Below are 15,377 nucleotides of genomic sequence, written 5' to 3'. Positions count from 1 at the left end.
GTCTATAATACCGGTATTTTCGGTACCCAAAATTGGCCGGTAATACCGGTATTACCGGTTTCGGTACTACCGGTTAGACCACCCTAATTGGAATGCAGTGAAGCGAATCATAAGATATCTGCGTGGAACTAGCGGACACAAAATAACCTACAGTCGGCATTTTCAGTCGCAAATATTTGAAGAAAACATAATTCCTATTCGTTGCGATAATCAATCCGCCATATGTGTTGCGAAAAACCAAGGGTATAAGCCAAGAACAAAACATCTGGATATTCGCTATCATTTTGTGAAGGATGCATTAATCCAAGGAGCAATTGAAGTAAGTTACATCAATACCAATAAACATCCAGCATATGGATTGACTAAAGCGTTGATAAAACAAAAGTTTCGAGTATTCAAACAATTTGTAGGAATCGAAGATTAGGGAGGAGTATTGGTGAAACATAGTAACCTGCGATTCTATACATGCTTAGTAACGTAATTTGTTTGAATAAATTTTCACTTCTTATCTAACACTCAAGCAGAACAGACGTTCTTTTATAAACCTGCGATTACAAAAGATACAAACTCTAGTAACATTTTGGTTTTATGCTGGTTTTATAACACTCTTGTAAAGTAAATTATTGCCTTCAAGACCGTTATCCTAAAATATTACTTGGGAAGGAGTTCAGTGTGCACTGGGTTCAAAGACTAATTGGTCGGGGTTCAGCCAAATCACACCAAGCGCCAATGAAAAATTTCTCATTTATTTGCCAAATTTTTCGTGTAACAGATTCACTTAATCACAAATAACATCGGAAATCGTTCAACACCATAACTTAGGATCTACCACAGGAAATGTACGCATGAATTGACATGAACCACTTTTCGTTTTCCTTTTGCGAACGAAATATTACAAGTCAGTCAAAAAGCCGCTTGGTGCGGGTTGGCTGAACCCCGACCAATTAGTCTTTGCTGGGTTGGTACGCAAGCGAAACCGATCATGGTAACTAAGGCTCCCTAGATGTGAAACTATGCAGAAAGATATGACCATGCTCGTGTTCCACGTGTTTCATTACTAGACGAAAAATGTGTAGCATGCCTTCGCTTGAATTTGTTTTCCTAGGATACAAGTTAGGTCAGTGCTGTTGAACAGTGTGCTATGTTCAGAACGTTTGGAACACGAACACGCGTTCTCGTGTTCAGAATGCATCTCTGCTTTCAGGATCTGTCCGAGTAGATTGATATCGATATTAAATAGATAGATAAATCGATCTAAATTTCTACTTGGTTTTTAGTCAGAGTCGATTGACTGGAGCCTCATTGCGCATCTCCTTTCGATAGCTTCGATTCGATTCGAAATCAATAAAAAAATTACTTTTTATTGGCATTAGATTTAAGTGCTGCTTCAAATGTGATTCAAATTTGATTTGATTAGGTTTCTTCTTTGTTCGACTTGTTCCAATTTAATTCATTTCTTCCGAAACGATACACTCTTACTTTCATCTACTCAGTAACTGAGTAAAATTGTATTGCCGTCTCTAATTCTTCCCACGGAAATTTAACTCAACTTCCGTCAAAAGCAGGAATACTCATAGTGTTGAGTAGTCTCGCTTTGAACGGAAATTGATTAAAATGTCCGTGGAAAAAAGAAGTGACGGCAATATAATTGAACTCAGTTATTGAGTAGAGGAAAGTTAGCGTGCATAATTTTTTATTCAGTTCATTGCTTTAGGTTTGTTTATTCAAGTAATTTATGTTATTTATTCTATTTCGACTCGGATGAGTTTTGTACTCAGATTACATCCGATGCTTTAAAATTGTTTCAAATTTTATATAAAATTTTTCTAGTATTGGGTAAAAATAGGAATCAGTATTAATTTTTTTTTTCAATTTATATGAGATTTGAACTCGATTTGTTATCCGACTTGATATAATCAAATGCGAGTTTCATATGATTCGAAATAGAACTCCATTTGGATTATACTTCAATTTAATTCAAATGAGTTGAGGATTTTTGTGCAATTCCTGATAAAACGGCCTAGTTTGTGAAACAAGTTGCAAAAAGATGATTTTTTCAGCACGAGTTGTACGTACAGATTTATCAAATTAAAGCCCATTATTCTTCATTGCCAAAAATAGCGTTTGCAACTCGTGGCAAAACTCGATTTTTTCAGCGCTCGTAGTAATTATCCAACGAGGCTTGCCCAGGGCTTTAATTTTATAAATCTGTACCAAAATTGTGCAGTCTAATTTAATCAACATGATCATACTTGCCAATTATGTTGCTGAAGAGAACAATCAGATTCCATGTTACCGTGCCATATTGCAAACTATTTCATGCAATACGCTACGCAGAGAATACACTATTTAAACAATTACGAGATGAACCGGCTTAGGGCCGAAAATCTCGTATAATAATAAAGATAATTCAATTCAATTCACTATTTGAACACTGCCCCTAGCTCATTCCGCAAAATGTAGTCATGTAACTACTGTTCTGATGTTGATTTTTCATTGAAGCAACTAAATGATCAGGAATTGCAAAAAAAAATCCTTTTTGCAATTCCTGATCATAATACCTGGTTTACAGTTGTCATTTGAGTGATAAAACGGCCTACTTTTCCATACCAACAGAATGGGTGCTTTAATGACCATTATGCAACTCAAATGGGTTGCATAATATTCATTATAGCACTCATTTGGGTGCTATAATGAAAAACCTACATTGAGACAGTAGTTACTTGACTACATTTAGCTGAATTAGTTTGGGTGAGTGTTTAAATAGTGTACTCTAAGCGTCTCGTAATAAATGAAATGGTTTGTTGGACATAACATCACAATTTTCCAAAGGCAATTGTATTCATCGCTTCATAGCTTTTCAAGCTATGCAATTTGGCACGATAAGATGGAATCTTATTCTTCTCTGCCGCAACATAATTTATTGGCATGAATGATCATGTGGAGTAAATTCGATTGTACAATTTTGGTATAGATTTATCATATTAAAGCCCATTTTTCGTCATTGCAAAAAATAGCGTGTGCAACTCGTTGCAAAACTCGATTTTTTCAGCACTCGTAGTATTTATCCAACTCGGCAAGCCTCGTTGGATAAACGTACAACTCGTGCTGAAAAAATCATCTTTTTGCAACTAGTTGCACAAACTACTATTTTGCAATTCCTGATCATAATACCTGGTTTACAGTTGTCATTTGAGTGATAAAACGGCCTACTTTTCCATACCAACAGAATGGGTGCTTTAATGACCATTATGCAACTCAAATGGGTTGCATAATATTCATTATAGCACTCATTTGGGTGCTATAATGAAAAACCTACATTGAGACAGTAGTTACTTGACTACATTTAGCTGAATTAGTTTGGGTGAGTGTTTAAATAGTGTACTCTAAGCGTCTCGTAATAAATGAAATGGTTTGTTGGACATAACATCACAATTTTCCAAAGGCAATTGTATTCATCGCTTCATAGCTTTTCAAGCTATGCAATTTGGCACGATAAGATGGAATCTTATTCTTCTCTGCCGCGACATAATTTATTGGCATGAATGATCATGTGGAGTAAATTCGATTGTACAATTTTGGTATAGATTTATCATATTAAAGCCCATTTTTCGTCATTGCAAAAAATAGCGTGTGCAACTCGTTGCAAAACTCGATTTTTTCAGCACTCGTAGTATTTATCCAACTCGGCAAGCCTCGTTGGATAAACGTACAACTCGTGCTGAAAAAATCATCTTTTTGCAACTAGTTGCACAAACTACTATTATAACACTCATGTGGGTGCTATAATGGAAAATCAACATCAGAACAGTAGTTACATGACTACATTTTGCTGAACTCTTAACGTGGGAAAAAAATGGATAAAGATGTAATATTATTCATCATATTCAATTCGATCCGGGTTTGCTTCGAATTAAATTCTAAACCGATCCGCATTCAATTAGGGCTCTCTTTGGATTGAAATCGGCTCCGAATGTGATTAGAATCTAATACGACTGGGAATGAAATCTATTCTATTCGGATATTCAAAATGAAATAATCTCAGAATCAATTTGGAATCAAATTGCCTCCTTATTATATATCTATGCAATTAGAAATCATTATAAATTTGATTATGTTTTGGTTCGCAATCAGATTTTATTTGATTTCCATTTGAATCTGATATAAGAACTACATTGTTTTTAGCGAAATCGATTCCGAATCCAATTGTAACCACGCGGTTTCATTACGGACTTTAATGGTTTTGAATTCGATTACAATTTAAATTGAATTTTATTTGCTTCAATCATGATTCGTTGTCGATTGGGATTAGATTCCGGTACGAGATTCAACATTTGTTTAAATTGGATTCGAAACAATTCGAGAGTTTGGAACGAATACGTTCTGAATTGATGGATCCGTTATTTGTTGCTTATTCCGACCTAATTTGTATTCGACTTTGTTTTGATTCTATTCAGTTTCTGATTTGAATACGATTCAGATTCGACGTAGGCTATTCAAATTGACATTGAGTTTTAATCAGATTTATTTTGATTCATTCTCAATATAGATTCTAATTATGTTTAGATGTGCTTATCATGTTAGCACAAAAATTACAAAATTTCGAAAAATCGAAAGAATAAGACTACTTGAGGATTAAACTTACAATCTCCTGATCGATAATTGCGCCCCTTGTTCTCTGAATAATTGCCACAGAAACATGGTGGCATCATTCCGAATGTTTCCCATAAGAATTATGAAACCATATTACTACTCATGTTTGTATACAATATTTCCGTGGAGTGCTATTCCGATTTAAGCATTAACATAAAACAGAAAGTGCATTTTGCAGAGGCGAAGAAAACTGTTGAATTTGTGATGAAGAAGGTTTTTACAATTCCACACGATGTACATCCAACTCCCTGCTGAGCAATAACCCACTAACCACTAATAGTCTTATTGCCATGGCCACTGCACACATCACTCTTCTTCTCCCAGCCAGAGCAACAGAGTCTAGTCTGCCATCATTACGATGCTTTTCGCATTACTTTACCAACTGTGTGGCTTTGGTCCCAGTGGCCTCTATTTGCATCGTCATTCGGAGCAGCACTCCAAGCCACGAGTAGTTGTCTTTTTTGTTTCTCAGAATATTATCCACCGCCGCCACACTGCACTCACTATGGACTGATCGTCGGCGACGAGAATCCGAAGAACGTAGAAAACCGAGTCCACCGAGCACCCTCATCAGCAGAGTGGTTTCGTGGAGTGCCGTATTTCAGATGTATTCATCATTTCCCACTAAACGTCCTTTTTGCTGGCCACGTCCGTCGCAGTGGAATCCCGTGGAAAGTCCTCCGGGAGAGCTACGGCGGCTGGGAAGACCTGACAAGTGCACTACGTCCCTCCTCTTTAGAGCGCCCAAACTAGTGAACGACTTTCACCCACTTTGTCGGTGTGCAGCAGTTTCCGGCATGGATAGCGCAGCAGCACACTCAATACACTACACACCTAAACATTCCGTCTGATATGGCATGTTGCAACGCTAATGAAAATTGATGCCGAAGTGTGACACCTTGTGAGCAACGATGACTACAACGCGGCATCGACAACGACGACGACAACACACTTAGCTCAGCAAAACACCACACCGCTGGGCCAACTTGCATATCTCGTTCCGTTTAATAATGTACAGTGGAGAGTCTTCACATCAAAGTTAGGCAAAGCCAATTAAGTTGTTCGATTTCCTAATCTAACATATGGGCATCTGAACCCAGCAGCATTCTGATTTTTTTCCAATGGCTTTTGACAGATGACAATTGACTACCTACCATGCGTCTCCACTGGGTCAACCAAAAGGGGTACGATTTGGCTAATGTTCGTTCCATGGAAATTCAACAAGACTGAAAACAATTGTTATCTTCAAGTTTTAGAAAAATAAGATCTGTCAGTTTATCCGATAATCACTATTAGGATCCCATAAATTAGGGTCTTTGTTCGGCCACTGTGCGTCGCTGAGGTGTGGTGGCAAAACGACCCGTTCACACGTACGCGTCCCAGTCGATGGCTGTGCTGTGTCTTCACCACCGCCACACCTGTGGCATCTGCATTCGCACCACACGTGCTTACATGGCGCTCTGGCACACACTCGCCAAGACCGCACTTCATCCAATGAGGCAAATATGCCAGGAACAGCACTTCACCAGGGGAAGAAACTGTGCAGCAATGTGTTTGTGTGTGTGTCGGCTCCTGTTTCGGTCGTTCCGTCTGGAGGGAAATGATGTGATGCAATTTTCCATCCGGTAATGACACCAACATATTTCTCATCGTCGAAAGTGGAAATAAGAGACGATCCTGTTGCTTCTGTTTGGTGGTTCCGTACCTACAGGACAAGGTATGAAGCGAAATGAAATTCTTTCGGAAAACAATTTCATTTCTGGTCTTTATTGGGACGGCAGTTGTAACAAATGCCATGACTGTTATCTGGAACTACAATTCTCAACGGGGATATCATCGATTTTTAGCTTGGGCTGCATTAAAAGACGCTAATACTGACTTTAAGACATTAATATTTAATTACTTTTCTGTCTCGAAAATATGTAAAACAAATAAAAAGGAATTAAATTTTTTTTTGGGTCAGCTGTTGAGCACAGTACTGGAATTTAAGTGATGAACTTTGTTGAAACTTAAAAATCACCTTTTTAATATCTATAGAAACGCGAAGAATGAATGGCATGCTACAAAAATCTCAAAAAATGTTTGTCCCGTGACAGGGCATGAATATGTGCAATATCTGCTTTATTTTTGTGTTTATTACCACTTTCAACTCGGTGAATTAAAGAAATATAATTAATTTATCGACTAGTCACTATTCTTCGCATATATCAATTAAAATAATTTAGAAATTTTCATTGTAAAATAAAGCACAACATCCTTTCATGACTGCCTTTCATGCGAAATTGATCAAAGAACCCACGATTCTTTCATTTGGTCGCCTGAAATAGAAAAAAGCGCTTTGCTCTCTGTCTTATGACGATCACGCCCTTTTACAGTACTGGTTGAGGATAACAAAACAAACGCACGGAAATTGATCTAGAGTGCGGTGCTGCAAATAGTTCATTGTGACATTTGCCACACCCGGACAAAGCTGGGTCTCTTTCGCTAGTTTATTATAAAATAGGCAGAAAATAGTAGTTTGTGCAACTAGTAGCAAGAAAATGATTTTGCAACACGAGTTGTACGTTTATCCAAAGAGGATTGGCGAGATGGATAAATACTTCGAGTGCTGAAAAAATCGAGTTTTGAAACGTGTTGCACACGCTATTTTTTGCAATGACGAAAAAGGGCTTTAATATGTTAAATCTATACCAAAATTGTATAATCGAATTTACTCCACATAATCATTCATGCCAATAAATTATGTTGCGGCAGAGAACAATAAGATTCCATCTTATCGTGCCAAATTGTATAGCTTGAAAAGCTATGAAGCGATGGATGCAATTGCCTTTGAAAAATTGTGATGTTATGTCTAACAAACAATTTCATTTATTACGAGACGCTTAGAGTACACTATTTAAACACTCACCCAAACTAATTCAGCTAAATGTAGTCATGTAACTACTGTCCCAATGTAGGTTTTTCATTATAGCACCCAAATGAGTGCTATAATGAATATTATGCAACCCATTTGAGTTGCATAATGGTCATTAAAGCACCCTTTCTGTTGGTTTGGAAAAGTAGGCCGTTTTATCACTCAAATGACAACTGTAAACCAATTATTATGATCAGGAATTGCAAAAAACAATATATAAGCTTTCTCCAGGAATTCCTTCGACAATTGTTCCAGGAATTCTATCAGGGATTATTTAGCAATGCCTCCAGCAACTTTTTCAGCAATGTTTTCAGGAATTCCACCATACATTTCACCGGGAATTGATCTGAACATTCCACCATTATTTACTTCAAGAAATCCTCCACGAATTCTTCAGATAATTAATCCGTGCTGTTTCTCATGAAAATTTCTGAATAACTGCACCGTGGAATTCCTAAAAATTTTCCGAGGAAATTCCGCAGAATTGGCAGTAAACATTCCTGAGAATTACGCGAAAAATCTTCAAACTTCTTGTGTAAATTCCATAAAACTTCCGTGAAAGTGTCGAATATTTTTTTAAGAAAAATTCAACGAATTTCTCCAGGAATTCCACCAATTTCATTCAATTTATACAAAAATTGTACCGAAAATGGAGTTATCAATGGAATTTTCAGAGGAATTTTTAGATTAATTCCCGAAGAGATCCTGAAAGAATTCCGGTGGAAACTTCAAGATTTCCACTGGGAGATCTTCTTGGAGTATCTCCAGAAATTCCTCCAGGAGTTCCTCCGGGAATTACTCCAGAATTCCCTCCGTGAAATCATTCGGGCTTTCTTTCAGCTATTCATTTAAGATTCTTCAGGAATTTATATAGAAATTCTTCCAGAAGCTCCTCCGAGAATTTCTCTGGGAGGTCCTCAGGGAATTCTCCGAAAGGTCCCCTGATGATGATGATAATCCAAGTTTTGTAATGTTTTACGTTTTTGTTGTTGTTAATCAATTATTCGTAAACTGAAAATATTATGAGATTAAAATATCAACTTAAAAAAAGCTAGTGTTGATAAAATCGAGCTATCTTGTGAGGCCCTAAATGGCCGGAACGAAGTTATGACGGCGACTCCCCGTGGATGCGTGTGCACGCCGCGGAGGTCTGACTGGAAGAGGCAAAATCATGGCTTGCTGTTCGCCGATTGACACCGTGATGTGTGAATCTACACACGCTGAAGGCATTTTACTCAAACCCCACATTTCCCTTCTTCTCTCATTCAAAAACGCAATTTATCATAGGATGCAATGCTTGTTTTTCTCCTGGGTTATTTAAATTTTTGAAGCCGTCTTTTGTTTGTCAAATACAATGACAATTTCTTCCAAAAAACATTCCAAATCTTACCCAAATGCAATCCACGGTCGACGGTCGACGGTCTTCGAGACTTCTTCTTACTTCTTCTTCTTCTTCTTATTGGCATTACATCCCCACACTGGGACAGAGCCGCCTCGCAGCTTAGTGTTCATTAGGCACTTCCGCAGTTATTAACCGCGAGGTTTCTAAGCCAGGTTACCGTTTTTGCATTCGTATATCATGAGGCTAACACGATGATACTCTTATGCTCAGGGAAATCGAGACAATTTCCAAACCGAAAATTGCTTAGACCGGCACCGGGGATCGAAGCATGGTCTTGCTTTGTAGCCGCGCGTCTTACCGCACGGCTAAGGAGGGCCCCTCCTTCGAGACGCGTCTTGTAATTTAGCAAACCACAAACCATTTTCCGACGATCTTCGAGACGCGTTTTGTGGTTTGGCAAACCACAAACCATTTTCCGACGGTCTTCGAGACGCGTCTTGTGATTTAGCAAACCACAAACCATTTTCCGACGGTCTTCGAGACGCGTCTTGTGATTTAGCAAACAACAAACCATTTTCCGACGGTCTTCGAGACGCGTCTTGTGATTTAGAAAACCACAAACCATTTTCCGACGGTCTTCGAGACGCGTCTTGTGATTTAGCAAACCACAAACCATTTTCCGACGGTCTTCGAGACGCGTCTTGTGATTTTGCAAACCACAAACCATTTTCCGACGGTCTTCGAGACGCGTCTTGTGATTTTGCAAACCACAAACCATTTTCCGGCGGTCTTCGAGACATGTCTTGTGATTTAGCAAACCAAAAACCATTTTCCGACGGTCTTCGAGACGCGTCTTGTGATTTAGAAAACCACAAACCATTTCCGACGGTCTTTGAGACGCGTCTTGTGATTTAGCAAACCACAAACCATTTTCGACGGTCTTGTGATTTAGCAAACCACAAACCATTTTCGAACGGTCTTCGAGACGCGTCTTGTGATTTAGCAAACCACAAACCATTTTCTGACGGTCTTCACGCAGAAAAAACTACGTTAAAAACAAACATATTTTAGGTAAATCCAAACAATAATTCAGTTTGTTCTGGCATCAAAAATAAATATGTTTGGATCAAACATATTGTTGCATTTGAAGCGAACGAAAACTTTCTTTTGAATCAAATGTGCGTTTCAAGTTGTTTCAACCAGCTAAATGTTTGAAGCAAACATGGATATTATTGTTTTGGTTCGGCCATTCATAATATTTTCTTATCAACTCTACCAATTTTCATATTCTGGCAGCATTTTTTTTTTTTTTTTTTTTTTTTTTTTCCATCTTGACTAACTTTATTTATTTATTTATCTACATAATCTTTATAATCGCATAAATAACCACATAACAGTTTTCAAAGCTTACGCAACTATGTACTATTTTCTAACACAATAAAATAAGTAATTTCATACCAAAGTACTATTGGGAATTGAAGTGAATGCTCATATTTCGTTTGAAAGAGACAAATGTCGTTTCGCTTCTATGATTACGAGGTAATTCGTTCCAAATTTTGACAGCACGGGCACGAAAAGAATCTCTCAAATTATTAGAAAGGGCTCTTGGAACAATAAGTAGTAATGCTCGAGAAGAGCGGGCAACCTTGAAGAAGTTTCGGAGGTAAATTGGGGGGTCATTTAAAATTTTATATGTTTGGATGCATGTTCTTAGCTTAAGATGATTCACAAAATCACAACCAAGTAAAGACTTCTTATAGGCAGATATATGGTCATATTTTTTTAGATTGTATGCGTATCTTACAACTGCATTGAAAGCCTGGTTTAGTTTTTTGAGATTCGCCTTTGATACAAGACCAAACAATATGTCTCCATAATCGAATAGAGGTACTAAAAGTGACTTGGCAAGTTGAATCCTGATGTGTTGAGGAGTACAATGCCGCAGCAAAAGTAGGGAGTGCAAGGCGTTGTAGACTTTACTGAAAAGCATTCGTCTGGTTTGTCCAATTTAAATATGAATCCATAAGAATGCCAAGATTTTAACCACATTAGAATACGTGATGAAATCGTTTCCAACTTTAATTAAAGGAAAAAAAGGTAAGCATACACGTATAGTGTGAAAAATTATAGACTGTGTTTTTTCACGTTAAGAATCAGTCCATTCTGTTCACACCACTCTAAAATATTTTGAACATCTGAGTTCATACGACAAACGATTTCAGGTGCGGTGCTAGGTTCTCCGGAGATGTACAGCTGACAATCATCCGCATATAGGTGAAATTTACAGAAAGATAAACTCAATGGTAAGTCGTTTATAAACATCGAGAAGAGTAATGGACCGAGTATTGAGCCTTGTGGTACCCCAGTTTGGACTGCAATAATTTCGGATTGATGATTATTGTAGTCGACATACTGCAACCGATTGGAAAGATAGGATAGAATTAAACTTGAGGAGAAATGGTCTAAGTGGAAATTGTGTTTCAACTTTTCACATAATCGTCTGTGGTTAATAGAATCAAATGCCTTACTAAAATCTAAGAGCGTAAGGATAGTGATCATTTTTTTATCTAGTGCTTCCCTTATGTCATTTTCAATATTAATCAGTGCAGTCACTGTACTGCATGCCTTCCGATACCCCGATTGGAAAGCGCATAGCAGGTTATTTCGGATTAAATATTCATTCAGTTGTTTAGAAAGTACTGACTCAAAAACTTTAGAAAGAGCGCAAAGGATGCTTATTGGACGATAATCTTTTTCGATACATGGATTATCAATCTTACTAATTGGAATAACTTTAGCAATTTTCCAATCGACAGGAAATTCGGATGATGTAATGCAGCAATTGAAAATATCAGTAATGTACGTAAGAGTGACACCTAAAGAAATTTTTAAAACATTCAATGGAATAAAGTCGTTTCCTACAGCATCGCATGAGGCAGTGGCGAACTCAGCTAAAACTTCATCATTAGTTACACCAGATTTCACAATTCCAATCGTTCATATTTCATTTACTTACCTATCTGTACCTGAAAAACATCCTTATCATCAATTCGGAAGCAAGAAAACATATTATTCCACGCTTGCTCCTGCTCCTCTGTTGACCTCCGATCGGATCCGATCCGAACTCGAGTTTTTGTTTACTTTTGCAAGAGCGAGCGAGGGGCTGCCCACTAGTGTACGTATAAAACAAACAGGGATTTAATTTGGTTTTAAAAATAAATATGTTTGATTCAAATATTTTACCATTTTGGAAGTAAACATGTATATTTTTGAAGCAAATGGATGAAATTTATATCCGGGTTGTGATTTAGCAAACCACAAACCATTTTCCGACGGTCTTAGAGACGCGTCTTGTGATTCTGCAAACAACAAACCATTTTCCGACGGTCTTCGAGACGCGTCTTGTGATTTAGCAAACCACAAACCATTTTCCGACGGTCTTCGAGACGCGTCTTGTGATTTAGCAAATCACAAACCATTTCCGACGGTCTTCGAGATGCGTCTTGTGATTTAGCAAACCACAAACCATTTTCCGATGGTCTTCGAAACGCGTCTTGCGATTTTGCAAACCACAAACCATTTTCCGATGTTCTTCGAGACGCGTCTGTGATTTTGCAAACCACAAACCATTTTTCGACAGTTTTCGTAACGTGTCTTGTGATTTAGCAAACCACAAACCATTTCCGACGGTCTTGTGATTTAGCAAACCACAAACCATTTTTCGACAGTTTTCGAAACGTGTCTTGTGATTTAGCAAACCACAAACCATTTTCCGACGGTTTTCGAGGCGCGTCTTGTGATTTAGCAAACCACAAATCATTTTCCGACAGTTTTAGAGACGCGTCTTGTGATTCTGCAAACCACAAATCATTTTCCGACGGTCTTCGAGACGCGTCTTGTGATTTTGCAAACCACAAATCATTTACCGACGGTCTTCGAGACGCGTCTTGGGATTTTGTAAACCACAAACCCTTTTTCGACGGTCTTCGAGACACGTCTTGTGATTTAGCAAACCACAAACCATTTTCCGACGGTCTTCGAGACGCGTTTTGTGATTTAGCAAACCACAAACCATTTTCCGACGATCTTCGAGATGCGTCTTGTGATTTAGCAAACAACAAACCATTTTCCGACGGTCTTCGAGACGCGTCTTGTGATTTAGAAAACCACAAACCATTTTCCGACGGTCTTCGAAACGCGTCTTGTGATTTAGCAAACCAAAAACCATTTTCAGATGTTCTTCAATACGCGTCTTGTGATTTAGAAAACCAAAAACCATTTTCCGACGTTCTTCGAGAAGCGTCTTGTCATTTAGCAAACCACAAACCATTTTCCGACGTTCTTCGAGAAGCGTCTTGTCATTTAGCAAACCACAAACCATTTTCCGACGGTTTTCGAGACGCGTCTTGTGATTTAGCCGACCACACACCGTTTTCCGCCTTTCTCCGAGACGCGTCTTGTGATTTAGAAAACCACAAACTATTTTCCGACGGTCTTCGAGACGCGTCTTGTGATTTAGCAAATCACAAACCATTTTCCGACGGTCTTCGAGATGCGTTTTGTGATTTAGCAAACCACAAACCATTTTCCGACGGTCTTCGAGACGTGTCTTGTGATTTAGCAAGCTAAAAACCATTTTCCGACGGTCTTCGAGACGCGTCTTGTGATTTAGCAAACCACAAACCATTTTCCGACGGTCTTCGAGACGCATCTTGTAATTTAGAAAACCACAAACCATTTTCCGATGGTTTTCGAGACGCGTCTTGTGATTTAGAAAACCACAAACCATTTTCCGACGGTTTTCGAGACGCGTCTTGTGATTTAGAAAACCACAAACCATTTTCCGAAGGTTTTCGAGACGCGTCTTGTGATTTAGCAAACTAAAACCATTTTCCGACGGTCCTCGAGACGCGTCTTGTGATTTAGCAAACTAAAAGCATTTTCCGACGGTCTTCGAGACGCGTCTTGTGATTTAGCAAACCACAAACCATTTTCCGACGGTCTTCGAGACGCGTCTTGTGATTTAGCAAACCACAAACCATTTTCCGACGGTCTTCGAGACGCGTCTTGTGATTTAGCAAACCACAAACCATTTTCCGACGGTCTTAGAGACGCGTCTTGTGATTTAGCAAACAACAAACCATTTTCCGACGGTCTTCGAGACGCGTCTTGTGATTTAGAAAACCACAAACCATTTTCCGACGGTCTTCGAGACGCGTCTTGTGATTTAGCAAACCACAAACCATTTTCCGACGGTCTTCGAGACGCGTCTTGTGATTTAGAAAACCACAAACCATTTTCCGACGGTCTTCGATACGCGTCTTGTGATTTAGAAAACCACAAACCATTTTCCGACGGTCTTCGAGATGCGTCTTGTGATTTAGCAAACCACAAACCATTTTCCCACGGTTTTCGAGACGCGTCTTGTGATTTAGCAAACCACAAACCATTTTCCGACGGTCTTAGAGACGCGTCTTGTGATTTAGAAAACCACAAACCATTTTCCGACGTTCTTCGAGACGCATCTTGTGATTTAGAAAACCACAAACCATTTGCCGATGGTTTTCGAGACGCGTCTTGTGATTTAGCAAACCACAAACCATTTTCCGACGGTCTTCGAGACGCGTCTTGTGATTTAGAAAACCACAAACCATTTTCCGACGGTCTTCGAGACGCGGCTTCGGATTTAGCAAACTACAAACCATTTCCGGCGGTCTTCGAGATGCGTTTTGTGATTTAGCAAACCACAAACCATTTTCCGACGGTCTTCGAGACGTGTCTTGTGATTTAGCAAGCTAAAAACCATTTTCCGACGGTCTTCGAGACGCGTCTTGTGATTTAGCAAACCACAAACCATTTTCCGACGGTCTTCGAGACGCATCTTGTAATTTAGAAAACCACAAACCATTTTCCGACGGTTTTCGAGACGCGTCTTGTGATTTAGAAAACCACAAACCATTTTCCGACGGTTTTCGAGACGCGTCTTGTGATTTAGAAAACCACAAACCATTTTCCGAAGGTTTTCGAGACGCGTCTTGTGATTTAGCAAGCCACAAACCATTTTCCGACGGTCTTCGAGACTTGTCTTGTGATTTAGCAAACTAAAACCATTTTCCGACGGTCTTCGAGACGTGTCTTGTGATTTAGCAAACTAAAACCATTTTCCGACGGTCTTCGAGACGCGTCTTGTGATTTAGCAAACCACAAACCATTTTCCGACGGTCTTCGAGACGCGTCTTGTGATTTAGCAAACCACAAACCATTTTCCGACGGTCTTCGAGACGCGTCTTGTGATTTAGCAAGCTAAAACCATTTTCCGACGGTCTTCGAGACGCGTCTTGTGATTTAGCAAACCACAAACCATTTTCCGACGGTCTTCGAGACGCATCTTGTAATTTAGAAAACCACAAACCATTTTCCGACGGTTTTCGAGACGCGTCTTGTGATTTAGAAAACCACAAACCATTT

This window comes from Armigeres subalbatus, chromosome 3 (genome assembly GCF_024139115.2).
Source record: "Armigeres subalbatus isolate Guangzhou_Male chromosome 3, GZ_Asu_2, whole genome shotgun sequence".
Classification (NCBI taxonomy): Eukaryota; Metazoa; Arthropoda; class Insecta; order Diptera; family Culicidae; genus Armigeres; species Armigeres subalbatus.
Note: the sequence above shows the minus strand (reverse complement) of the source record.